At 36.6% G+C, this 27,131-nt stretch overlaps 1 protein-coding gene and 1 pseudogene across 18 annotated transcripts in view; one reads left to right on the top strand and one right to left on the bottom strand.

The window, feature by feature from the left end:
• HDAC9 (histone deacetylase 9) overlaps positions 1-27,131 on the top strand; it is a 959,772-nt gene that overhangs the window by 137,604 nt on the left and 795,037 nt on the right. The window lies entirely within an intron of this gene.
• Positions 5,000-8,188, bottom strand: LOC100894508 (nucleus accumbens-associated protein 2 pseudogene; annotated as a pseudogene). The gene is made up of 2 exons (XR_013523793.1): positions 7,958-8,188; positions 5,000-6,302 (listed from the first exon to the last, which is right to left on the bottom strand). The product of XR_013523793.1 is annotated as a nucleus accumbens-associated protein 2 pseudogene (transcript).

Below are 27,131 nucleotides of genomic sequence, written 5' to 3'. Positions count from 1 at the left end.
ATGATTAGGATGATGATGGACAGGATGATGAATAATACAATTATGGAGATTTAAAGAAGAAAAAAGCTTCTTTATCATTGTTATCTTTATTATAAGATTTATTAATACAAATCTGTATTGTTATTCAGTTCTAGAATGCTCTAATATGCTTCTTCCATCAAAATCTATGATTACCTCTTTACCTCATATATTATTACACTTTCTTATAAGAAAATACATTTTTAAAATTCGCTATTAACCCTGTCAGTGATGAGACAGCATAATCTTGTGGTTAATATTAGCTCAGGCTCTGTAGCCAGAAAATACAGGTGTGAATTTTTGTTGCGTCATCAAAGATACAGGTATGGGTCCTGGCTGTATCATTCACTGACTATTTATATTGAAGATGTTATTTAGCCATTCAAAACCTTTGTTCCTTCATCTGTAAAACAGATTAATAATTGTGCCAGCCTCCTAGGTAAGATAATGCAGTCAAGTTTCTTGTTATGATATATTTCCTTGATTATTTCGTAAGACAGAGGAGGCCATTTTTCTGTGTTCCTCCCTTGAGATACTACAATGGCCAGAGAGGAGATAAGTTCTAAGGATTAGGTTTCAGATTGTCATATACAACTTGCAGTCCATTTGTGCAGCTGGAGACTAAACCAGAGTGTCACATAAACCTTTTCCTAATCAAAGTGGTTGTTCATTTATTAATGTAAATGCCCTGTGCCTTGGATGTGTGAGTCCTAAAAATACACTTGCAGGGATAAAAATAGATCTCTGGGAGTTCTGAGATGCTGCTTAATCAGAACCAGCTGCAAGCTGTCTAGAAAATGCAAGTTATATGAGCCAGATGGCTTTTGCCCTTTTTGCTTTAGACAGCATGTAATTTGGATAACTACAGCTACAGTAATACATTTTGCCAGTCACAGTGTTTGATAAACATGTTTGTTGAGAACAGCCACTTCCAATTAGAGACCCAGTAAAATGTTAATTTATTTTAATAAATTTTCCCTCTAGGGCAAGACAAAGAATACTTTTACCAGGTTACAGAAATATCTGTACTGTTCAAGAATTTTTGTATGCCAGTGGTTAATGTTTCAATTTGGCATTTAGAGGATGATGAGCAGTATTTATGACCTCCCTCTCCATTTTACTCCTTACAACCTCACGTATATAGAACGGATCAGGATTTTTCATATTTGAAAATATATTGCTTTGCTTATGGAAAAATGGTTTAGCTAATTTTTAACTTTCTTCTACCCATGTCTAATTACTATAAACTCTGATAATATTTACTGAATTATTGCTTGCTTACAGATGCTTATTGATGTGGTAGTCCTGGGCATTTTATTTTTATGATCATATTCTTTGAGAAGAAATTTTCCCTATTAGCCTGATGTAGCCATGACTGATTTTAATCAGCTGAGGACTGCAAACATAGTCACTGACACTGGCTAAATTCTAATTTTATCCAGCTCCCATTCAGACAAAATAGCAAAGCTAAATGTGTAAGCTATTCAGTCTGTAAGACCTAAACTCTGATATAGCCTACTTTTAGGAGATGTGAAGCTATCGATTCTTCCATTTTCACTGGTGACACCACTTCTTGGAAAAGACACTTAAGCCCTGGTTTCCCATTATAGGCATTGAAATATTTTGTGCTTTATTTCTTGAGACATGCCTATGAGACAGCATGTAACAGATTGCGAAGTACCTTTGAAGGATCTTTTGAGTCATAATTTTTCTGTAATTCCAGGCCTTCCAGCTTTGTAAGTTTAGTAATCACCCAGCAGTTGTTTCCTTACTCAGTTTAAGAGGAGAGAGTATTTCATTTCTAGGATAAGTGATATTAGAACATAAACATCGTTATGATAGTAGCTACAGGCTATTTACTCTTACCAGGAACTGTGCTAATCACTTTATACATTATTGCATTTAAGTCTCATTACAACGTAGCATTATAAGGCATATATTTTTATTGCTTTACAGATAAGGATGACACTATTAATACAATATTTTTATATTAATAGAGTATAATTATTCTAGAATTATCACTAGAATGATGATTATTCAACATCATACAGAAAGTATTACAGCCAGAATTTGAAGCTACTCTTGTATTCATGGTCTGTCTGACTCTGAATCTTTAATTCCACCCATTAAGCTGTGAAAATTGGCATTTGGCCTAAGTAGGGCTGCTTTTTCAGAGGTAAATATATGCCTCTGGCCATCTTTGTATACTTCAGGAAATTTACAGGGTTGCTTCTTAGGATTTATTTTAAACTTAGATTAATATGTGAACGGGTCTGATCTCTCTTATCCCACCTTGTTAGATGAATTATAACTGATGTGCTTTAAAACGTAATTCATATTGCTGAGGAAAATCTCACTTTGGTGCTTTTCCAAATATATAGTTAAGACTTACACTGATAGAGGCCGGGCATGGTGGCTCATGTCTATAATCCCTGCACTTTGGGAGGCTGAGGCATGCTGATACATGAGGTTGGGAGTTTGAGACCAGCCTGACCAACACAGTGAAACCCTGTATCTACTAAAAGTACAAAATTAGCCAGGTGTAGTGGCACATGCCTGTAATTCCAGCAGCTACTTGGGAGGCTGAGGCAGGAGAATCACTTGAACCTGGGAGGCAGAGGGTGCAATGAACTGAGATCACACCATTGTGCTCCGGCCTGGGTGGCAAGAATGAAACTCTGCCAAAAAAATAAAAAGAAAAAAGAAAAGAAAAAAAGAATTACACTGGTGGGTAGTAATTGAAGAAATTGGTAAGCACTTGTGTGATATGAAACAGCATAGGAAATATACATAATATATAATATCCATTATATATAAATATATATGATGGGTATAACATTTACAAAAGCAAATATTACCTTTATGTCTTTATTTAACAAAATAAGATAAATAAATTCATTAGTGCTTGCAGCAGGGTATACCTACAAATTCTGTCATAGACAGCAGGAAATGAAGCCAAGCATTGTTTATAAAAAGACCTCTTTGTTATGATTCTGTCCACTCAAAGCAAACTGATGGGGCATGGAAAAGATCTTATTTTTTTTACTATTTTGGAAGAACATACTGTTGGCATTATTTTCTTTTTCGGAGTCTTGCTCTGTTGCCCAGGCAGGAATGCAGTGGTGCAGTCTCAGTTCATTGCATGGAACCTCCGCCTGCCAGGTTCAAGAGATTCTTCTGCCTCAGCCTCCCAAGTAGCTGGGATTACAGACATGCACCACCATGTCCAGCTAATTTTTGTATTTTTAGTAGTGATGGGGTTTCACCATGTTGGCCAGGCTGGTCTTGAACAACTGACCTCAAGTGATCCACCCACTTCGGCCTCCCAAAGTGCTTGGATTAGAAGTGTGAGTCATGTTGGTGTTATTTTCATTTGCAGCTACAAAATGGTACTTCTTGAAAGATATTGTAAAATGATAGAACGGTTTATACTTAATTACTGTGGTATAATAACGGGCTTACGCTGTTTGTTAGCAAAGAATTCATGTTATTTGTTGTTTCTTGGAAATGAAAGGGGGAACCAGTAGAGAATATTCCTTTCTAATAAATGGATTATTCTCTTCTACCCTGTTCTATTAGACAGTATTATATCCAAACAGTTACTTAACTCCATTTTTTACATTTCACACAGTTGTATGCAAGATCCAGATTTGAATATGAAATCTGATACCTGGGTGGGCCAGTTGAAAACAGCATTTTGATGTCATTAGATAAGAGATATAAGAGATATTATTATCCTAGAGAAAGTCTGTCCCTTATGTAGAGAGATTTGTGTTGGAATGAGCCAACAAGGCCTATGCAGTCAATTAATATACATCAGTTTTCTGTTAGTATGTAAGGTCCTATAGTCACTGTCAAGAAAAGAAAATGATACATGAAAAGTGATCTTTGCCAAATGTATCCATGATTATGCTAATGTGGGTAAATCGTTCCTGTTTTACCGTAGGAAGGATTGGTAGCTCAATAGTTTGCTTTGTTAAATTTTATGTGGAAGTGTTGAGGATCTGAAGAACTTTTGGCATTTGGTACCAAAAGGGGGCACTGCTCTCTTGTAACTTAAAATGTAGTCCCAGAACTGTGGGGCTTTTGGAGGTTAGTGACTCCAAAGAAAATAGGGTGGATGAAAGGAAAACTTACTTACTTCATCCCATTGGGGGTTTTTCTTGCCTTGGTTCTCCTGAAGAAAAGATAAATATTCGGCTAAAAATGTTTGTTATATACCCTTGGGCTCCATTGGCATATTCCAAGCTGTTTTTGTCAATCATATAAATACATATTTAGACGATTTCTGAAACATTTCTCATTTCTCATAAAGAGAGAAGTAATTCATCTGGTATATCGTATTCATATGCATGATGGCTTTCTAGAGTTGTGTCATTTCTTTACTATGGCTTCTCTTGTCTTTCACCTCTTCAGAAGGCACCCTCTCTTTCTTATTTTCAGTAAATATGATAATTTTACTTTTAGGTGTATGCAGCATGAAATGTATGTATGTGTGCATGCATGTGTGTGTGCGCGCATGTGCTGGAGATAGAGATTGAGAGAGAGAAAACAGAGAGATTGATTAATTGGTTAATTGATTTGTCGGTTGGTTATGTTTGGAGTTTTCCTAGAAAGTTTTCCAACTGTTGGGAGACTGAGGCGGGTGGATCACAAGGTCAGTAGTTCGATACCAGCCTGGCCAAGATGTTGAAACCCCGTTTCTACTAAAAATACAAAACTTAGCTGGGCGCAGTGGCATGTGCCTGTAATTCCAGCTACTCAGCAGGCTGAGGTAGGAGAATCGCTTGAATGTGGGAGGTGGAGGTTGCAATGAGCTGAGATTGCGCCATTGCACTCCAGCCTGGGTGACAGAGTGAGACGCCATCTCAAAAAAAAGGAAAAAAAAAAAGTTTTCCAACTGTTCTTATTGGCATATTTGAAAGTTTAACAAAATCTCATTAAAGTTCATGGATTTCACTGAAATCTCTTATTTTTATTAGACAATCAATAATATTATTAAGTACATATAATCTACCATCCCAATACTTAAAAATCTTTGCTCTTTTTCTATTGTGTTGGTAAGACTGTCATTTGGTACCACCATTTTTTTTTTTGGCTTGATCACATTTGTTTGTATTAGTGTCGCACGCAAGCAGCTCTAGTACTCGGTCCCTTGCGCAGCCACCCAGCTACGCTTACAGAGTCCCTGTATAGGTGCCTTCCGGCCTCCGGGCCACGGCCGCCGGCGTCTGGGGCTTGCTGGGGCTGCCCCCGCCCTGCTCGAAGGGCTGCGGGGGACTCTGGCCGCCAGTGGGCAGCGGCTCGGGGGCAGCCACCTCCTGAATGACCGAGCCGGCCCCGTCCACCTTCTCACTGGCGTCGAAGGCGGGGTTGGCCGCGGCGCTCAGGTCAACATTCACGGCATCAGTTCTCAGAGCCACGATGGTGGCGGCGTCGCTCCGCCGCTCGGCATAGATGCGCTGCTCGAACACCTGTGCCACAGTGGCGGGCGGGAACTCAGGGTCAAGGGGCGCGCCGGCGGTCGAGGAGCCCATGACTGTGCGGTACATCTCCACGCCCTCCGGCAGCATGGACTTGATCTTGGGCAGCCAGCGCTTGCGAACGCGGCGGGCGTTGGTACATATGTCCGCGGCGATCACATTCATCTCTCTCTCCTTGAAGCTGGGGGCGAAGTTCTGACAGTACAGTTTCACAGCGTTCAGGACCCGGCTGTCCAGTGGCTTCCGGCTGGGGTCACTGGTGGATGAGCGGATGCCCGTCCCGCAGCTGTTGGCCAGCGTGTTCTTGTCAAAGAAGGTGGCCAGAAGTTTCCGCAGCAAGACCTTGTGCTTCACCCCCGCGCAGAGGTGGCAGTTCATCAGCTGGCCACGTGTGATGTAGACCCCAGAGCCTGCCACCAGCTCCAGCTTCTCGCTGGGGTCCCCCTCCGAGTAGAGCTTGGGGTGGCAGCGGTATCCGATCTGGCTGATGAGGCTGGCAGGCAGGGCCACGAGGTCGCGGCGGATGAGGACACAGGAGCGGCTCTCCAGGGGTACTGGCTCAGGCTTCTCTTGCACTGCGTAGCTGCCGGAGGCCTTGATGTACATCTGGCCATACTGCTCCTCCACCATGGTGTCGTAGGCCTCATCGTCCTCCTCGTCGTCCTCGTTGTGGTACGAGGTGGGGCTGTCAGTGGTGGACAATAGAAAAAGACTGTCACCAACACTAATGTTGATGATAGGTGTCTGTATGTCTGGTTTTGTTGGAAACCACTCAGCTAAATATTTAATAAGGTGCTCATTCTAAGTGAAAGATAGGGAATCTTTATTATATTATAGAACTACCCTGGTTTCCTGGCCTATGGACATGTATTGAGATGACTACCTGTTATTTAACAGGCAGAGATAGGTTCTGTTTTAATTGATTTTTACCTACTGATGTTGTAACTTCATTAATAGATTGCCTAGTATTAAACCATTCTGGGATTTCTGATGTAAACTCAGTTGGACATGGTTTATTATTATTTAATATACTGTTGGGTTTGAAATATATTTCATCTAGCAAGATTGTTGATACTGAATCATAGTTTTCTGTTTTGTCACCTGATTTTCAGGTTTTAGTGTCAGAGCTATTAGGCCCATCACTTGTGATTATACAAGTTATACATTGCCATCTATAATATTGTAATTTCTTTAGGTATTATGACAGTTTTACAAGGGAGGACAGTAAACTATCTTGAGGAAGGGCCTTTTTTTTAAAAACCATATTGACTTACCATATCAGCTAGAATGTAATATTTAGAATGTAACATTCTAAAATAGATTTTTTTTAAAAATCCATATTTTTTCATTATTTCAATGTTTAAAAGATCCATACAAAATATCATTAAGGTTTATTTGACAATAATCGTTTACTTAAATTTCTTCTAAAACTGTTGAGATCTTTAGGGTTTATATATTCTACTCATCTGGGATCATCTTTTAATGTCATTGAACTATTAAAATTTATTCTTTAACAACCAACTATACATATTATTTATAATTCTTTTACTCTTTTTCTGTGTTTTTCATTCATCTTTTATTATTTTATCATTTTCTTGAATATTAAGATTTGCCTTTTGTTTTCCTCTTATTCATTCCTTCTCTAAATATCTTTGGCTTTATTTACTAGAATGTAATATTTTAGTATTTTTGAAATTAATAATTATTTTTATCTTTATTTTTTTCTCTTGCTTTTCTTATAGTTTGTGCACTTTTTCAAAAGCCATTTGCATTTAATATTTAGCTTTCTCTCATACTTTCTTTTCTTTCTTTTTTTTTTCCTTTTTGAGACGGAGTTTTGCTCTTGTTACCCAGCCTGGAGTGCAATGGCGCGATCTCGGCTCACCACAACCTCCGCCTCCTGGGTTCAGGCAATTCTTCTGCCTCAGCCTCCTGAGTAGCTGGGATTACAGGCATGCGCCACTATGCCCAGCTAATTTTTTTTTTTTTTTTGTATTTTTAGTAGAGATGGGGTTTCACCATATTGACCAGGATGGTCTCGATCTCTTGACCTGGTGGTCCACCCACCTCAAAGTGCTGGGATTACAGGCTTGAGCCGGCCCTCTCATTCTTTATTTTCAAAGGCCTTTTTGGGTACTTTTAAAGTTGCTGATTTATTGTAACTGTAACATTCAATTTGGAGTTGAACTCACTAGCATATGTATGCTGGACTAGCACATGTATGCATCAGTGTGACGATCCTTTGGAAACATTTAGCTTGACGAATTGAAACACTGGAATTAATCTCCAAAAATCTGTATTAGGATTGCATGGACAATGTCTAGTGTTTTAAAATGGTAGTTTGTTCTCTAATTTTAAAAGCAGTACATGTTATCCATAGATACTTGGAAAATATGGAGAAACATGCTTAGCTGTATAACAATTACCCTAAAATTTAACAACTTAAAATGACAAACATTAATTTTACCACAAAATTTCTGAAAGTCAGGAATCTGGAAGAGATTTAACTGAGCTATTTTGGCTATGCCTCTCCTAAAGTAGCTGTCAAGCTGTGGGCTGGAGCTGCTATTATTTGAAGACGACTGGAGCCGGAGGACCCATTTCAAAAATGGTTCACTCACATGGCTATTGATTGGAGGCCTCAGTTCCTCACTGGCTATTGGCAGAAGGTGTAGGTTTTTTGCCATTTGGGCCTCTTCTTGGTTCAGAGTGAGTGATCCAAGAGAGAGTAAAGTAGAAGCTACAATGTCTTTTATGAACTACTCTCAGAAATTACATACTGGTTGGATGCGGTGGCTCATGCCTGTAATTCTAGCAGTTTGGGAGGTTGAGGTGGGCAGATCACTTGAGGCCAGGAATTCAAGAGCAGCCTGGCCAACATGGTAAAACATTGTCTCTACTAAAAATACAAAAATTAGCCAGGGGTGGTGGTGCACACATGTAATCCCAGTTACTCAGAAGGCTGGAGCACAAGAATCACTTGAATTTGGGAGGCAGAGATTGTAGTGAGCTGAGATCACACCACTGCACTCCACCCTGGGAGATAGGCAAGACTCTGTCTCGAATGAATGAATGAATGAATGAATGGACACACTGTTCTTTCTGCTGTATTTTATTGACTCTACTAACCAACCTTGATACAGTGTGGGGCATAATGACACAAGGGAGTGAGTGCCAAGAAGGTGTGTATCATTGGGTCATCTTGAAAGCTATCCACCACACATACAGCAGGACATAGAAGTTATTCTTAGGTCCACCATATGGTCACTGTGGATCTTCTAGGATTTTCTTCTCCCTTCCATAGCAGCAGACCATCCACCATAGTGTGACTGTGGATCTTCTAGGTTTTTCTTCTCCCTTCCATAGCAGCAGACCATAAACATTTCTTATATTATGAAATAGTGTTCTAAAATGAGATTTTTATATGTTTGCCTAGTATTCATTGTGAGGGCATGCCAATTTATTTTGCCAGTCTCTCTTTTTTTTTTTTTTTCAGAATGCCTCTCTTCTCTTGGAATTTGGTGCTGTCCTCATAATTACACTGGGAGTATAGGATTTGGGGAGGAGGATCACAGAGATAAAGTACCATTTTTATCATATCATAGCCCTTGAAACATACTATCAACATGACTTATCACTGTTGTTGTTACCCCAGACAACCTACCTAGCTGTCAGGTTTCTCCACTGTGAAGTTACTTCTCCCCAAACTCTTCTCCATACTGTACTTCTTGGAAGGAAACCATGCACAGCCCACACTTAAGGATTAGAAAGTTGTGTTTCACCATGACAAAGGTGGAGTGTTGACATAAATTATTATTATTATTTTTTAAGAAAGAAAAGATAGAAAAAAGGAAAAAGAAAAGAAAGAAAAAGAGAGAGAAAGAAAAAAAGAATAAAAGAGAGAAAGGAAGAGGAAGAGAAAGAGGGAGAGAGAATGGAAATCCTGCTCTATTGCCCAGGCTAGAATGCAGTCTAAAAATGGGTATTAAAAACCTCTTTTATGTCAATAAATGTGCTTAACAATGGAGACAGGAAGGAATAAGGGAGGGAAATAACAAACAAGGAGCCAACCAATATTTTATTTAAACCTGTGAAATGCTATGCAATTGCTGAGGAGTGATTTACTTCCAATTTTGTGGTCACTTTGAGAATAGGTGTGATGTGATACTGAGAAAAATGTATGTTTTGTGAATTTGGGGTGGGGAGTTCTGTAAATGTTTATTAAGTTTACTTATTTCAGGTCTGAGTTCAAGTCCTAGATATCCTTGTTAATTTTGTCTCATTGATCTGTCTAATATTGACGATGTAGTGTTAAAGCCTCCCACTATTATTATGTGAGAGTCTAAGTCTCTTTGTAAGGCATTAAGAACTTGCCTTATGTATCTGGGTGCTCCTGTATTGGGTATGTTTATATTTAGGATCATTAGCTCTTCTTGTTGCATTGATTCTTTTACCATTATTTAATGTCCTCCTTTGTCTTTTTAGGTCTTTGTTGCTTTAAAGTCTATTTTATCAGAGACGAGAATTGCAACTCCTGCTTTTTTGTTTTTTGCTCTCCATTTGGTTGGTAAATCTTCCTCCATCCTTTGTTTTGAGTCTTTGTGTATCCTTGCATGTGAGATGGGTCTGGATGCAGCATACACATGGGTTTTGGCTTTTTATCCAATTTGCCTGTCTGTGTCTTTTGATTGGGGCATTTAGTCCATTTAAATTTGGGATTGATATTGATATATATGAGTTTAATACTGCCATTTAATGCTAGCTGGCTGTTTTGCCCATTAGTTGATGTAGATTCTTCATTATGGTGATACTCTTTAACTTTTGGTATGTTTTTGGAATGGCTGATACTAGTTGTTCCTTTCTATGTATAATGCTTCTTTCAGAAGCTCTTGTAAAGCAGGCCTTGTGGTGACAAAATCTCTGAGTACTTGCTTGTTCGCAAAAAAAATTATTTTTCCTTCACTTATGAAGCTTAGTTTGGCTGGATATGGAATTCTGGGTTAAAAGTTCTTTTTTTTTAAGGATGTTGAATATTGGTCCCCATTCTCTTCTGGCTTGTAGGGTTTCTGCTGAGAGATCTGCTGTGAGTCTGATAGGCTTCCTTTTGTTGGTAACCTGACCTTTTCCTCTGGCTGCCCTTAGTGTTTTTTCCTTCATTTCAACCCTGGTAAATCTAATGATTATGTGCCTTCGTGTTGCTCTCCTTGAGGAATATCTTTGCGGTTTTCTCTGTATTATCTGGAGTTGAGTATTGTTCTGCCTTGGGAGGTTGGGAAAGTTTTCCTCGATAATATCCTGAGGAATATTTTCTAGCTTGGATTCATTCTCTTTGTCACATTCAGGTACACCTGTCAAACATAGATTAGGTCTTTTCACATAGTCCCATATTTCTTGGAGACTTTGCTCATTACTTTTTAGCCTTTTTTTCTCTAACTTTGTCTTCTCATTTTATTTCATTAAGTTGGTCTTCGACCTCTGATATCCTTTCTTCTGCTTGATCAGTTTGAATGTTAAAACTTGTGCATACTTCGTGAAGTTCTTGTGTTGTGTTTTTCAGCTTTAATTCACTTATATTCCTCTCTAAATTGTCTATTCTCATTAGCATTTTGTCAAACCTTTTTTCAAGGTTCTTAGTTTCTTTGCATTGGGTTAGAACATGTTCTTTTAGCTCACAGAAGTTTCTTATTATCCACCTTCTGAAACCTGATTCTGACAATTCATCACACTCATTCTCCATCAGGCCTTGTTCTGTTGCTGATGAGGAGCTGCGATCCCTTGTAGGAGGAGAGATATTCTGATTTTGGGTATCTTCAGCCTTTTTGTGCTGGTTTCTTCCCATCTTTGTGGATGTACCCACCTGTTGTCTTTGTAATTGCTGACTTTCAGATTGGGTCTCTGAGCGGTCATCCAGCTTGTTGGTGATGAAGTTGTTTCTTAGTTTTCCTTCGGCGGATGCCCCTCCCCTACAGAGCTGGACCTTCCTGGGTTCAGCTGTGCTTGCTGTGAAACTCTCAATCTTCAGCGCTTCCAATTGCTGTTTTTTTGTGGGGGCATTGCGCCGGCTGAAACAGCAGTGCCGAGATTTGTGGCACTTTTCTGCCCGGGAATCTCCTGGTCTGGCTCCCCGCTTCAGTCCCCACTTCAATCAGCTGAATGGGTGACTCTGCCTTCCCAGAGCTCCAAATGCCAACTAAAGGGCACCCAGTCCCGTATACTCTGTACTCAGAACCGCCGTGCTAGGGCGCCAGCAAAACAACTGCGCTGGCCAAAAGAGTCACGCTGGCAACCCATGGGGCTCCTCCATCGGGAATCTACTGGTCTGTGGGCAATAAAAATTTGTCTGGAAGTGTGGCATCCACTCACTCTCTGCGCTTTCTCTGGGAGCTACAATCCTGAGCTGCTGCTAATCGGCCATCTTGGATCTCTCTGACCTTTACCAGTCTCTTAATGTTATTTTATAATTAGGTTGTTTTGAGTATTGGACTATTATAAATTATAATATTTTCTTCCCTACAAATCCTTGAGCACATCCCCAGCCATTTACCTAAAATAGATTCCTATCCTAGAATATTATTCCTGGGTCAAGGCATATAAATATATTAAGGGTTTTTACACATTGTCAAAATATTCTGCAGAAATTTGTACCAAATTTATACTACTTTTGCCATAACAAAATGATGCCTAACTTATGTGCTTTTCAATACTAGGTACAATATTTTTAAAATACAAGGAGCCTGATAAGAAATATAGTATCCCATTGTAGTTTTGATTTTTTTTTTTGTTACTAATAAGGTAGGGCAGCTATTTTAAAGGTCTCATTCTTGAATCTATGTACTATTTTTCATCTTGATTTTTAAAGGTATCTTTATCATAATTACTTTTAAAGTTGTAATTAGTTCTCTTTAAAAAAATTGTATTTTGCTTTCTTTAAAAATATATTTCACTGGATGTTTTCATTAAGGCTATACAATGGGAGTGGTTCAGTAATGAACCTGGAAATGTTGAAAAATAATTGATTAACTTAAGCACTTTCAAAATACCAATTAGTTAGATGGTTACTAAACTAAGTTTCTCTTTTATTTTATTGATTGAACATTTGCTAGACTAATGAGTTAAAAAGTGAGAAGATGCTTTTTTTTTTTTACTTTTGTTGTAAGCCATCTGCCAAAATTTGGTGAGTGTTGAGGAACATTTGTCAAGGAATGAAAGCATAATTGAGAGTTGTCTAGTCGAAAAAAATAATAAAAACACTGTCAGTGTTTCCATGTCATAGAATGAAAATGACTGTTATTACTTGAAAAGTTTTCCTGCCCAGGACTTTCATATAACTGATGTTCTGTGTGTTGTAAAAAAAAGAAAAAAAATTAATTTGCTGAACAGTTTTCTGGATTTTCAAAAAAATTTATTTTGGTGTTTGATGTTTTTATAATTGGTTTTAAATTTGAAAGTCGTTAAGTGGGTTCAATAGTAAGAGTGGGTAGAATATGAGGATACACATTGTCTGGCAAGGCAGGAGCAGAGTGTAGCAGGGAGACCTTGAAATAAGTCCTTTATTTTATAATTAACTCTATTGCCTGCTTTGTGGCTTTGGTCCTTTCAGCCTGTTTTCTCACCTGTAAAAAAGGAGTACATTTTGCCAGATTTACCATATTATTTTCAAAACTAAGTTATATAACATACACATAGTGCCTGGCTCACACAGTACATGATACATGTATAAAGCAACAGGAATAACTATGGAAATGTGTACTATTCTTAACATAAGTAGTTGGAAAGAGAGATCTTTGCAAGACCAAAACAAAATGAAAAATTCAGTGATTTATAGGTGAACATTAAATTTATGCTATAATTCTGACCAAGAGTATATGTGATGTGAGGGAAGGGAACAAATATTTACTTTTTGTACCAGTGAAGAATTTTGTAATTATTACATTGCTATAAAAGTTTGCTGAAATATTAAAAATAGCATAATATTAGCCATGACTATTCAGAACTGAAGACCATGCCAAACAAAGCAAGCCATAGCCTAATAGTATGAATATAAAAATGAACGCCATAGACGTGATGGATTCTGTGGAACCAGCTCTAAGTGTGTAGAAACATAGATATTCATGATTTCATGGTGGGAGGCTGATGATGCATAGGTTTGAACTGAAGTTGAAGAATGGGTTAGTTTGCACAAGAATAATGGAGAAGGAGTGTCCTAAACCCGGGAATAATAAGAACACTTACACAGAGACAGATAACCACATAGTGTTTTGCTGTGAGTAAATTGACCTAACCTAGAGAATCTGTGCTCGGGATGCAGTAAGGATAGGAAAGTTCTGATCAGATTACTGAGACCCTTAATTGTCAGGCAAAAAAGATGAAGCAAACTGTAGACCATCACATGAAAGATCTGAGGAACTTTTATGTAGAAGTGATGCAATGCCTCTGTCATTCAGATATGGGATGCACTCTGAAAGTGAGCTCAGTAACCCAGGAAGAAAGCAATCGGATTCCAAACACTGGAACCATAATTTCTCACTTTTTTCCTACTCAAGAAGCTTTTAGTAATGTTATCTTGTTCACTTATGAATATATTGTTTTAAAAAAAGAAATTAGAATGTGACATGGCCGTTTCTTTCCTTTGGTTGACCTCACTTTTATTTTTTATTTTAACACTTTATGTTTCAAGAAACCACATACTTTGAATATCATATAATTGTAATTCTACAGTGACAATTTCTGTAATATTTTGCAATTGTATTCCTTTTTTTTTGAGATGGAGTTTCACTCTTTTTGCCCAGGCTGGAGTGCAGTGGTGTGATCTCAGCTCACTGCAACCTCTGCCTCCTGGGTTCAAGCAATTCTCCTGCTTCATCCTCCCATATAGCTGGGATTAGAGGCATATGCCACCACATCTGGCTAATATTGTATTTTTCGTAGAGATGGACGAGTTTCACCATGTTGGCCAGGCTGGTCTTGAACTCCTGACCTTAGGTGATTCTCTCACCTTGGTCTCCCGAAGTGCTGGGATTACAGGTATGAGCCACCATGCCTGGCTCAATTGCATTGCTTTCTTGGTATGTTCCCTATGAATTATCCTGGTTACAGACATGCTGGAAAGGGAGTATCATTTATGAAACCCCTACATTGTATTATGCATATAAGTCTCAGCATCCCATTTAGTCTTTACAGTATCTTTATAAAGTAGTTGATGTTATTCCTTTTTTATAGATGTGTACACTGAGCTTTAAGAAAATTAGATGTCTGGTAAGTGTTGGTGCGGAATGCTCTGCTTTGTAACATGATGCTTCCTGAGAGAATCCGGGGAACGCACAACTTTTGGCAGGAGAAATAGGACTAAACTAAGAAAAGTAGTGTTAATTTTTTCTATGCCTTAGAGATAGGGAAGTTAGTCTCCCTTGGAGGAATCCAAGTTGATCTTTTCTGAGGGATATAATATCTAGTCACAGGGCTGTTCCTTTGCTTCCTGAGGAAGTGAAATTCTTCACTAAATTAGGTGGTGGTCTTCCATATTTAAAGATGTAATTACAGCTTGCTTTAGTAAAAAATTTTAAAAACCTTAGAAAATGCAAAACATCTGATCTCAAAAAGATTCTGATACTCTTCATTGATGAAAAAAGAATATCTTGTTTTGTTTTTACTACAGTGATCATGAATTTTTCATGTCACTCTTGTTCCTGAAAGAAATGAATTAGTTTGCTAGTAGTGGGTCAAAGGTAAGTTTCTCCTTTTAAAAAGTATGATGAAAGGTACAAGTTTTAGATAGTATGGGAAACTTCTGAATTTCTACATTATAAAACACATTTTGAAATTTAAATTATGTGCTGCCTAATCTAGTTTATAATTCTTGGTTTCAAACACTAACGGAAATGTTACTTGCAAGTTAAACCCTGAACTGAGAAACATGCTTTTCTTTATTCGTTTATAAGTGGCTCTTTTAATTGTAGTTCTTTTAAAAAGGAAGTTAACACTTAAGTATCTACTAATTCTTGACAAGGACCTTATTAAACCTAAGCAACCTGTTTTCAAAAAGGCAGGTAGCTGTTAGCATTATGGGAGAATCTGAAACTAGGAAAGCAATTATTATGAGTTTCTCAATATTTTATTTTATCCAAAATAGAAATGTCCCTATTTTTTCCTTATTATAAAAGAAATTGTTAAATGCTTAAAAGTACTGAACAGTATACATTAAAAAGTGAATGTTTCCCTAACATTCTTACCCCATCCACATGACCACTGATTACAGTTTAATACATGTTTTTCCAGAACTTTTTCTTTGCAAATGTAAACCTCTATTGCTGTCTAGGTATTTGAAACATTTTAAATGGGATTGATTATATTACATGTAGTATTCTTTATTTTGCTTTTTCTTATTGAAAATTGTTGGTGATCTATTTCCCTTTCAGTAATGACAGTTCTTAGATTGTTGTTTTGTTTTGCTATTTTAATAACAGTGTAAAGAAATACCTCTTTCGTAAGTTATTGTACACTTCTCTATTTCCTTAGGCTAAGTTCTTACAAATAGAACTGTTAAGGGAAAGTTAATACATATTTTAACTTCCATATACATTCATAAACTGCCCTATAAAAGGTTTGACAGATTTATTCTCTCCTCATTGTTGCATGAGAAAGTCTTTTTTTTACTCTTCTTACAATATTATGAATAACAGTTTTGGCCAGTCAGGTGAGAAAAAAGAAATGTATGTATTTGATTATTAGTGAAGTTGAGAAGAATGTCATATGTTTCTCTTGGGAACAGATTGTTCATGACATGTATCTTATTTTTCTTTAGGGTGTTTGTTTTTTCTAGTAATTTAAAGAGGTTTTTAATATAGCCTTTGATTGTATGTTGTAAATATTTATAGACATTTTCTTTCTTTTACCTCTTGTAACATTTTTTCACAAAATACCTAAAAGTTGACATATTTACAAGACATTCGTTGTTGCTTATGGTTTCTGGCTTTTGTTTGCAGGCTGAGTAAAAACCCCAGCCAACTTATTTGTTTGGATGCCGACGTACTTTGTGTGTATGTTTTTATTGAAGCCCTTATCCAAGGCTACACAGTTTTAAATGATAGCGCCATAACACAAGTACAGGCAGTTAGATGTCTCCCTAGGCCCAAGATTATTAATACAAACAATATAATCTCCTGTATTGTTACCACTCTTTTTGTTTTCTTTTTTAATTGTTAAATATTTAATTCCTGTGGAGTTCACCTGTTTAATCTCATTTTCTTCTTATACTAGTTTATATACGCACATGTCTACACGTTTATTATAATCATATTTCTTTGTCAGTAAAACATTCTTTAAATTATTCTGGTTTAAGAGTAATTTTTATATCTAAAGGAAAGACTCCCTCTTTATTTTTCTCTTTAAAACTTCTCTTGACTATTCACACATATCTTTTCTTCCAGAATCAACATGTAAAATTCAGTGTGCAAATTCTCCTTTCAAAATATTCTGTAATTGCACTAATTGTAATTGCACAATTATTGTCATTACAATATTGATCTTTCTATTTAGGAAAATAGTATGTCTATTAACATTTTTAGTAAAGCTGTACAGTTAACTTCATTTAGATTGTGGACATACTACTGTAGGTATATTCCTGGGTTAAATTTTTTAAATATATATTTTATTGCATTTTAACCTGGGTTAAATTTTGATTATGCTCATTATCGTTCAAATGTATAACTGCATGTCATTTGGACAGTGAGCACATGTTGACTCATTAATGTTTACAAAGTCAGTGTCCATTTTTATTAATATTATGCTAGTTTATGTCCTCTTTTTAGGTATGCATTATTAGAGAGTGAGGAATGATTTTAGTGCCTTGATGGCCAAGACTCTTCTTAACCAGCTGTTGGTGACTGAAAGTCCAGTTTCCTTTAGATATGATTCATAGTTCTTGGTTGATTCAAATTCTGGATATCAATTTAAAATTGTGTTTAAAACCATAGTGGTCCTTAGGGGACCAAAATTTTTCAAAATTGAACTGAAAGTCACGTAGCACCATGGAAATAGGCAGAAAGTCACATTTAAATTCTTAGCACAAATTAACCTCTGCAAACAGGTTTGTTCCCTGCCCCCCCAATCCCCCCCACCCCCACCCCCACCGTGGGTGCTTTGGCCACAGTAGGTTCTGGGAAGTGTTCAGTATTCTCTTGAGATTGGGAGGCACAAAAACATCACACACATTCACATCTGTACTATTCCCTCCATTACTGCTTCCTATCTCCGATCACTAAGAGAAAGGAGGCCTTTCTTTACAAAGCATGACCAAGGACTGTAGAATTAGAAGTTGAATGGAAAGTATATCAGAAATTGAATTTCTAAAAGAAATACAAGAATGTAAAGTAATTACAATAATGAAAAAAGGCCAGAAGAAGGAGAAAGGATAATAAAGAGGAGGTAAATAAGAGGATGAAGAACATTGAACCTTCCCTTTTTCCTCCCCAAAAAAGCTGCAGAGGAAGTAGAAAAATACAGTGAAATTTAGTAAAATTGACTGATACATACAGACATAGCTGGCTTAAAAAAACCCTCACTGATCCTCTCCTTTAAACTACTCAGTAGCTAAATAAAGAACTTGTTGCTTTCTCTCTAGCAGGCTCTTCCAGTAGTGCATTTTGAAGATTTCTTCATAGAACATTAGGATATTTTACTACCTGACTGAAAGTGAATAAACAGAACTGGGAGATTTCTGCTTTGCACATTTCTAAAGCTTTATTATGTCCTTATATAGGTAAAGAGAGAAGTTATACACTGAGTATGCCAAAATGACCACATGCTTCACACTTGCACTACCTCTTTTTATGAAGCTAAATTTGGAGTTTTCAAAACCTCCTGTTTAAAAATACATCCCAAAAGACTTCTGCTTATTGCACATTTTGTTCCTGTCCAGTACAACTGAGGTTTTCATTTATAATTCTTTTTGGAATGTTTTGCTTTTTGTCATAAATACAAAAGGAAGCTATTGACATATAATCCTTCATTATGTTTTATGCAGTAGTATCATAATTCTCAAATTTTGAGAATATATATATACTTTCTTTCAAGACTAGAGACATATCTTACAAGAAAGTTTAATTATGTGTTCATGCATATACATGGAATCTTAAATATAATTGAATGAATAAAAATTAAGTTGCCACAAATTAGTTTATGCAGGCATCTTTCACTTAAAAGATAGTTTGGAGGAGAAAAAATTCCCTGACAGGTTTTTCTATTATATGATTTATATTTTCCTGTTGGAGTTCATTATAAAGTTACAGTTTCATGTTATTGAAGGTAGAACTTGTGCCTTGATTTTTAAATAGGAAGTCATATTCAGAAATATATTAGTCCTTTTAAAATATCACATTTAAACATAAAACAGTAACCTTATAAAATTTATTAGCAATCATACTGTTTTCTGTTATGCTCAATAAAAATTAAAAATTAAAAATGAGAGTACCAGAAACCCTCAAAATATAATAATCAGTCTCTCTCAATTTTACTCATAATGGAATTCATTAACCCAATATGAATTTTCCAAAATAGAAAATTAACCCTTCCATTTTCCGAAATGCTACCTTGCCTTCTCTCCAGCTATCTTGAAATATACTTAACTGTAACATATCTATAGTGTTTTGTATGTCACTGAGTAAGATAAATTTAGAGTATGTGAAGTTTAAGGCTGAATGTTTTGTGGAATTGTTCTTTAAACAGTTTTCTAAACGTGTGATTTTTCTCCAATAACATAATGGATGAAAACTATCTGCAGGTTAGTGAATTCTTAGTGTCCTAGCTCATCACTTTCTAATTTAAGATTATACATTTAGAAAACCTAATTTTAGAACTATTAGATCTAACATATTTCTAGGATTAAGCATTTGAAGGATTTCAAATAGAGCAATGACAGAATTGGATTTATGTTTTGAGGGGAAGATCGTTCTAGAATTAGAAATCTAATATTCATTTAAACAACTTATAATGCCATTAATAGGAATTTTTTTTTTTTTTAAGACAGGGTCTTGCTCTGTCACCCAGGCTGGAGTGCAGTGCCGTAATCTTGGCTCACTGCAATCTCTGCCTCCTATATTCAAGTGATTATCCCACCTCAGCCTCCTGAGTAGCTAGGACTATAGGCGCCAGCCACTTCATCTGGCTAGTTTTTGTATTTTTGAGTAGAGATGCAGTTTCACCATGTTGTCTAAGCTGGTCTCTAACTCTTGTCCTCAAAGTAATCTGCCCACATTGGCCTCCCAAAGTTTTGGGATTACAGGTATGAGTCATTGCACCCACACTAGTAGGAATTTTCAAAGTATATCAGATTGATGTCAAGAGTGTAAAATGTGTTAAGATAGAAGGTACTGGATGGAATTTGGAAAAAAGAAATACATTAAGTAGCTACAGTTTAATTGGTCATAATAGCAATAACAAAATAGTGGATAAGATGAAAGTATAGACATATGGGATCTAATTATTCATTTATTAATTGAATAAACAATATTTATGAAGCTCCTACTATTGGCCAGGTGCTTGCTGGGTTACAAGGACTACATTAGTAAGCCAGATGACATATGTGTATCTACCTTTTAGAGCTTATAGACTATCACCTAAGACAGTACATAATTAATTATAATTTAAGGGGTTTAAGGTTCTGATAAAAACCACTCCATGTTCCTACCTGATTTCTAGACATACTGAGAAATAAGAAAAAAAGAAGTATGACAGCCAGGTAACACAAAATATCACCTTTAGACTGCTATAGCTGATACTGGAGCATATTTCTTGTATCAAGGAACAAATAAGCTTTCTAATATTTTTTGGGATTAGTGGACAACTGCAGGCTCCCCTGCAGGAAGAATATCTGGCCCCTGTGAGACATATAGCACCTAGAGGTTGAGCCCATACTTCCTGTAGGTGAGCTAGCTCCTAGGGAAAAAAAAAAGGACAGAAGAGGCAGACTATGTGTTGCCGTTCTAAAATCTACCAGGTCAGTCACTCCTCCTTTTATGGGGGATGAGTAAGTGTCACACTAGTATGCTCCTTCCATATGAAAGAAACTCATGGAATGAGGAAGAATCATTTCCTCCCATAGCAATAATAAGGATGTGTGTAAGATAGAGTTTATGAAAAAGGAAGTATGGAATATGGTGGGAACATAGCCTAGCCTAGGGGTTCATTGGCAGTGATATTTCAGCTGAAGGAATAGGGAGTAGGATTGAGGAAGGCAGGTTTGGGCAAGAAGAGAGAGAAATTAATACATCTGTGGAATTTACGGCAATTCAGCTTGGCCGGTTATAGCCTAGACCAGGAGACAGAACCAGAAGTGATACAGCAGGATATGTAGGCAGTGACCAGATCTAAGAGTGAGTTGTGAGTCAAATTCAGATGATTAAAGGGCAATCAGAAACATTTGAAGGGTTTCAAATAGAGCAATGACAGATCAGATTTATGTTTTGAGGGAAAGATCATTCTAACTGTAATTTGGAGGGGAGCAAAGCTAGAGAGAAGAAGATCTATTAGTGGAATGCAAGGAAAGGAGGTTTGTGGGAGGGGATGTGTAGATTAGTATAGTTTTATAAATTTTGCCCTTGAAGAGCAAGACATTCAAGTAAAGTTGTTAAGAATGTTAGATGAGTGCATAAACAAAAGTCTTTCCGTGAATGACTTTTATTTGAAATACTGATCAGTTTATGTTAAAGCTAGGGTAGCTGTAAATTTTATTAGCCTCCTCCCATCGTGATAGAGACTTTAATCCTTCTGAGTATTTCCTTTAGTTTTCTGATGAATCCACTTATTTAAATAAAATTATTCAGTTAAAAATTTTTTTGAAAGAATATAAAAATTCACTGTTTACTACAAGATACTGTTGATATCTGGTAAATGTTCTGGTTTATGGGAAGAGAAAGGAAAGTTTAAGTTCGTTTTTGGGAAGACACATTTCCGTTGAAATTGAACTTGCTAAAATTGTATGATCGCACACAGAGTGATTGCACAGATAATTTTTTTTTTTTTAGTTTCTACCAATATACAACTATTTAAAAACTGGACTATTTCAAAAGTTAATAATTCGTTATCAACACTTTTAGGTGCAGATAAAGAGCCTGGAACCATATCTGATAAAAGGCTTCTCAATTTACATGAGATAGGTTTTGTCAAAGTAATCTTGTGCTGCTTAGCTGAAGACCCTTCAGTATCAAGTAACAATGTAGGCTGCTGCCTGCTGTCATTTTTCCACTATTAGAAATATTATATTATTATTTTTGCACCTTTTTTGTAAGTTTATAATAGCTTCTAAAGATTTTCTCCTAATGTTTTGAGAACTTTTGTTGGCATTCTTGGTTTGAAACAGTGTGACCTGTTAGTGCTTATCGGATGAATTATATTCTTTGAATGTTTCTTTTTCTAAACCACTGTGCTAATACACTTTTTATTCATTTTGCTTTGTGTTATAATTATTTTTTTAAGTCTCATGGCAATCTGCTTTAGTCTATAGATGCTCAAAAGATTTATTTGCATTTCTATTCAGAATAAATCAAAATAAATTTTGCTGGAAGTGGCATCATGTGAATTTAGTTTCTTTAGCTTGCAATTTTTAATCAACATTTATAGTGGAAATGTTAATGTTTAGTGGCAAAAGAATTGTAAACACTGTTTAATAGACCTCTTGTCACAGACACTTTCTTAGAATAGAGGTGGTTGTTTAATACTCCAAGAATTACTATTCCTATTTGAATTTTGTTATTTCTCTTGTTGCCAAGTGATTTTCTAAGAAGAAAACTGATCCCAGAAGTAGATAACCTTATTTTTAAATAAAGCAGATAAATTTTCTGAAAATGATGCATAAAACTCAATATTTGTGGTAGGTACATACTCCTTTGATTAAAAGTTATCTTAAACACCATATCCCTGAAAATACAGTTTTACCCATTCAACAATCTTGATGTTCTCTATCACTGTTATAAAGGAAATCCATGATATTAGAGAGCAAGATTCTAAAGAAAAATAGGCAAATTATGTTTCCTTCCCCCCAGTGAAGTTGTCTAGAAAGCTCCTGCAGGCCGTGGGGTGAGATCAAGAAGTGAGAAGTTCTAGTTTCTGAAAGGAGCTGCAGTTGAAGGACTTTCTTCTTAGCACATTTTAAAAAAAGTTTTTACCCCTTACCTCTTTGGTTCTCAGATTAACACCAAAATGCATATGATCACCTTCTCTTGTCTTTATGCTTTCAATAGGAAGAAGCCTGGAATTAGCAATACAATTTTGAACTCAGGGAGAAAGTGTAGCCTGAGAAAATTAGGCTGACTAGGGTAAAGTTTGCAGCCTTCCAAATTAGTCCTGTTATCTCTACAGTTCTATGGGGCCCTCTTTAAGAAAAAGAACATGGAATTATAAATAAAAAATTAGGGAAAAGATCTCAGAAGGGGCCTATGCAAGGAAAGGACCCTGTACTTAAACTTCATTAATTTCTAGTAAATTCACTTCTAACCTCATACATAAATCTGTATTTAATAAGTTACATTGTGAATTGATAGTAGAGCTAAATATTTTAAAATGAGATTGACTGTCACATTCTTGAGAAAACTTTCCCCGATTGCTTCCTTTGTAATGCCACTGTGTCACATATACATGGTGTGATAATGATCCATCTACTCGTTTAATTAATAGCTCATTAGATTCTAAGCTACAGACTGGCTAGAATGTCGTGCCCAGTGTTGTATTTCTTGTGCCTAGCACAGTGCTTAGAAAATTGTAGTTGTTAAAAGGAGAGTGCAGGATACTGGAGTCACGACACCTTCTAACACATTCCAGCAGCAGCCTCAGTGCCATGCCCGATGTGCCGATAGGTGCCTCTAATGCTACTATATGCAGACAGAGTTTTCATCAATCATATGGACAGCAGCTGCCAAGTTATCTTTTACTTGGTAAATTATGGATGGCAAAGATGTCTTTCAACTATGCACAAAAACTGGGAAATAACAGGCTAGGAGTCCACCTCTCAGGTAGGAAAGAGTGACTGTAACAGGTCTGAAGGTACAGTGAGGTACAAAATGCCCTCTGAGGATATTTTACTTGTCTTTGAACACCTTTGAAAATTTACTTTTTAAGACAATTAAATTAAGGGAAAAAATCGTGGAAAGATGATTCAAAGATCAAATTCTTCAATTTGATGAAGTCAAGCTTCATCTAACTGGGTCATTGATTTTAGACCAGAAGCCCATTTACTGTTTTTACAGCAAAGGTATTTAACTATATCTACAAGCTATCCTAATAAATATGTTATTTCTGATGAATGGTGTCTCGAAGTTAAACATATAAAGAAAGAAAAATATTGGTGTTCCCTCTACTCCCCACATAATTGTATTATTGCTCAAATTTAGTGTTTATAAGACTTAAGAATGATGGGTGCAGGGATGGGTGAGGATTTATATAACCATGGTGGATTATTTTTAATACACAGAAAAACATAGGATAAATTCTACCAATAATATACTTTCTACTGCCAAAGGAGAAACATTCTAAAACAAGAAACTTAGGGGCTGACTGAAGAAAAAGCTGGATGAAAGATGTCTTAACCAGCTACATAATTTATAGTGCCCAGGGAAAAATGAAAATGTGGGAATCCTGGTTAAAAATTATTAATAATTTCAAGTCAGCAACAGCAGAACATTGAACCAAGTGTGGGGCTCTTCTAAGCTTGGGCCACAGGTTGCGTGTCCATGAAACTAGCCCTTAAAGATGCATTTGCATGGTTCATGAGAGCTGCTGTCAAAGACCTTATTCAGTATGTAATCTGGTGAATTGCAAAGAAAAATTCACATGATAAATTCCTCTTTGTTCTCAGCACCAGAATAGCATTTATCACCCGATATGACCTATTAGGTTCCTGTGATTGAGCAATAGGAACTACCAGAATTAAATGTTGTGCTCAGATGAGGTCATTTTGCTCAGTCTGGGTTTTGGGATACCATTTGCTTGTTGTTATTTGACTTTGATTTTACATGCAAAGTTAATGGGTTTTGGTCTTTGTGTTTTAAGGCATCTCAAATCCTTTCTTGGAAGTAGGGACAGTGCATAAGTAAACAGAACTCCTAAAAGTACTTCCAAAAGTTGATTTTAAAAGCCTATCATCAACATTATTTACTGGATGCAGTAATAGCTCTATTAATGAGATTATGCATTCCAACAACATAATTATTTGTTAGAGACTTCATAACTACAGGCAGAAATAATCTGGGAAGCAGAAGGATATGTTTCACATGAGCAAGAATATACAACAAATTTTAAATACTGAGAAAAATATCTTTGTCTTAAGCAAAGCTTAGGCAACTAAAGTTAAAGGAGGTGAATGTTGGTGCTCAGTTTATGCCTGGAACCGAAAATCCACTGGGGGCAAGCTTAGAGTGAGGGACCTCCTGGCAGACAACCCTTTGCTGTGGTGATATAGGCTCACTTTAGAAATGTAACGTATGCTCTTTTATTCCCTGAAGTTTCCAGCTGCCATAGCCAGCGTCCCAGAAGGGTAAGGAATCAGTCTGGCCTTACAGTGTGCATTTGTGCATTCTTCCCCAATCATCCCTCAAGCATTAAATTGGATTTCCCTTTAAGCAGGGTTGCTATGTTCAGTTGTGCAAGGTTTTTCATTGCACAGACTCACTGGGTGATAGGTAGTGGCATCTGAGTTTCTCCTCACTTTATTGCCATCAAGCTGCATCCCCTCTCAAGGGGCTGTGCTCCTCATTACACCAGCCCCAAGAAGAGGCACTGTATGGGCTAGTGTTTAGGACTACCCAAGTCAGCTAAGTAGGCTTAGTAGGCAACCTAAGTATTTAAGAATCCCCTTAAAGTGAGAAAATGCCTTTCCTATTAGGAATAAAAAAACATTGCCAATTAGGGAGCTCTAGAAAGTGAAAATATTTTGAGTTAATTTTAAATAGGAATGAGTACTAATTATAGTGGAATTATAACAGTAGTCACTCTCCACTTTTTGATAAGATTAAGGGATGTGAAGGACCAGAGCCTCTTTGTGGGAGTTGGGAGCTAGGAAATACAGAGAATTGATGCAAAAGGAGATAATGTTTGTCACTACATTGGCTTTGGTTTAGGTGCCTCCTTCCTAAAGGATTTGTTGATTTAACAATTATTTGTAAATGTTATTGAAGTATTACTGGATTTGAGTGTAATATTCTCTAAGTTTTTCTTATCCTTTAGTAAAAAGTAAATCATATTTGTATTCTACTGTTAAAACTAATGAAAATGTGAAATCATACATGTAGACATGGAAAGATACAAACTGAAAACTCAGTTAATATTAATAATCTCATTTAATATTTTTGTAATATTAAATGAAAACAAATTATTTTCCATTGAAGGTAAAATAATGAGTGCATTTGTGATTTTTGTTGCTTACTCATTATGAGACATTATATTTAAGCACATAGAAAGTAAGTTGCACTTTCACATTTAAAGCTCTAGTGATCTTCCAGTTGGAACTTACACTGACATAACTGCCCTACTTGGGGTTGTCTCTCTGTTTGATTCCATGATGCTTGGCCGCCTTCTCTCAATATATGTCAAGTGACTACCTTGTGCCAAGTTTGATGCTAAAGGATCAAAAACCAAAACCAGAAGCTCCCAGGGTTGCAGTATAATTAATATAGGGTCTAAAGACAGCCTTTTATTATAGTCTGTTTCTTTCCTTGTTACCGTAGAACCCAGCACTTCCTCAGATGTGCCTTTTAACCAAGTTTGTCCCAAGCCTCCATATCTTGGGAAAATTGTAGACTTTTCTCTGTTGCTTTCTTATCTGTAAAACCTTCACCTGTTCCCCTAGTTGGAGCTAGTCACTTCCTCCTTGGTTTTTCACAGAGCGCTTCAAATTTACTTTTCTATCAGTTATTTCTATTTGTGTCTTTATCCCCCACTAGATTTCAGTGTCTCTGTAGGCATGGATTCTAATTAAACCTTGTATCTCTATTGCTCATGATATTTGCAAAATGCATTTCTCATAGTTGGTACTTACTCAAAAAATAGTATGCTACATTAAATCAGATTGGATTACAATAATGATTTGCATTCTACCAGTTCAGGGACACAAGTTGTTGACCCCAAATGCTGTAGGGCCAGGGTGAGCTACTGTCAGTGTTCTTAATTCATGTTTACTGCATAAAGGAAAATTTAATGCCCTTTACCCCAATTCCTGAATAAATACACTATTACCATTTTCTGCTGCCCTTTCCAGTCTGCTATACCTGCAAACATCATTTCCACAAATTTATGAGCATGGGCTCATACTAAATAGTTTTGCATTCTATACTCTACTCTCGGATATTTAGGAGACTCAATTAAACTAAAGGAGTAAACAATTTTGTCTATAAGTATATACTTCTGAAAAATTGTTGCCCCCAAACAGCCTTTAAATTCTGAGAGAAGCATGTCTAGAGGTTTCTTATCAAGCTTCAGAAAGTACATCCTGCTGAACATTTCTAATGGCAGGTCATAAACAATGCCCACATATGTAAGGAGATCACCCAAACTGGGCTTTTCCTGCAGTGAAACAGAGTATCGAATAATTTGAGATGAAATTCTAATTATTTTAATGAGATTATTCTGCTCCTTGGCATATCAAGC

Source organism: Callithrix jacchus, chromosome 11 (assembly GCF_049354715.1).
Source record: "Callithrix jacchus isolate 240 chromosome 11, calJac240_pri, whole genome shotgun sequence".
Classification (NCBI taxonomy): domain Eukaryota; kingdom Metazoa; phylum Chordata; class Mammalia; order Primates; family Cebidae; genus Callithrix; species Callithrix jacchus.
Note: the sequence above shows the minus strand (reverse complement) of the source record. Positions and strands in the feature narration are given on the sequence as shown.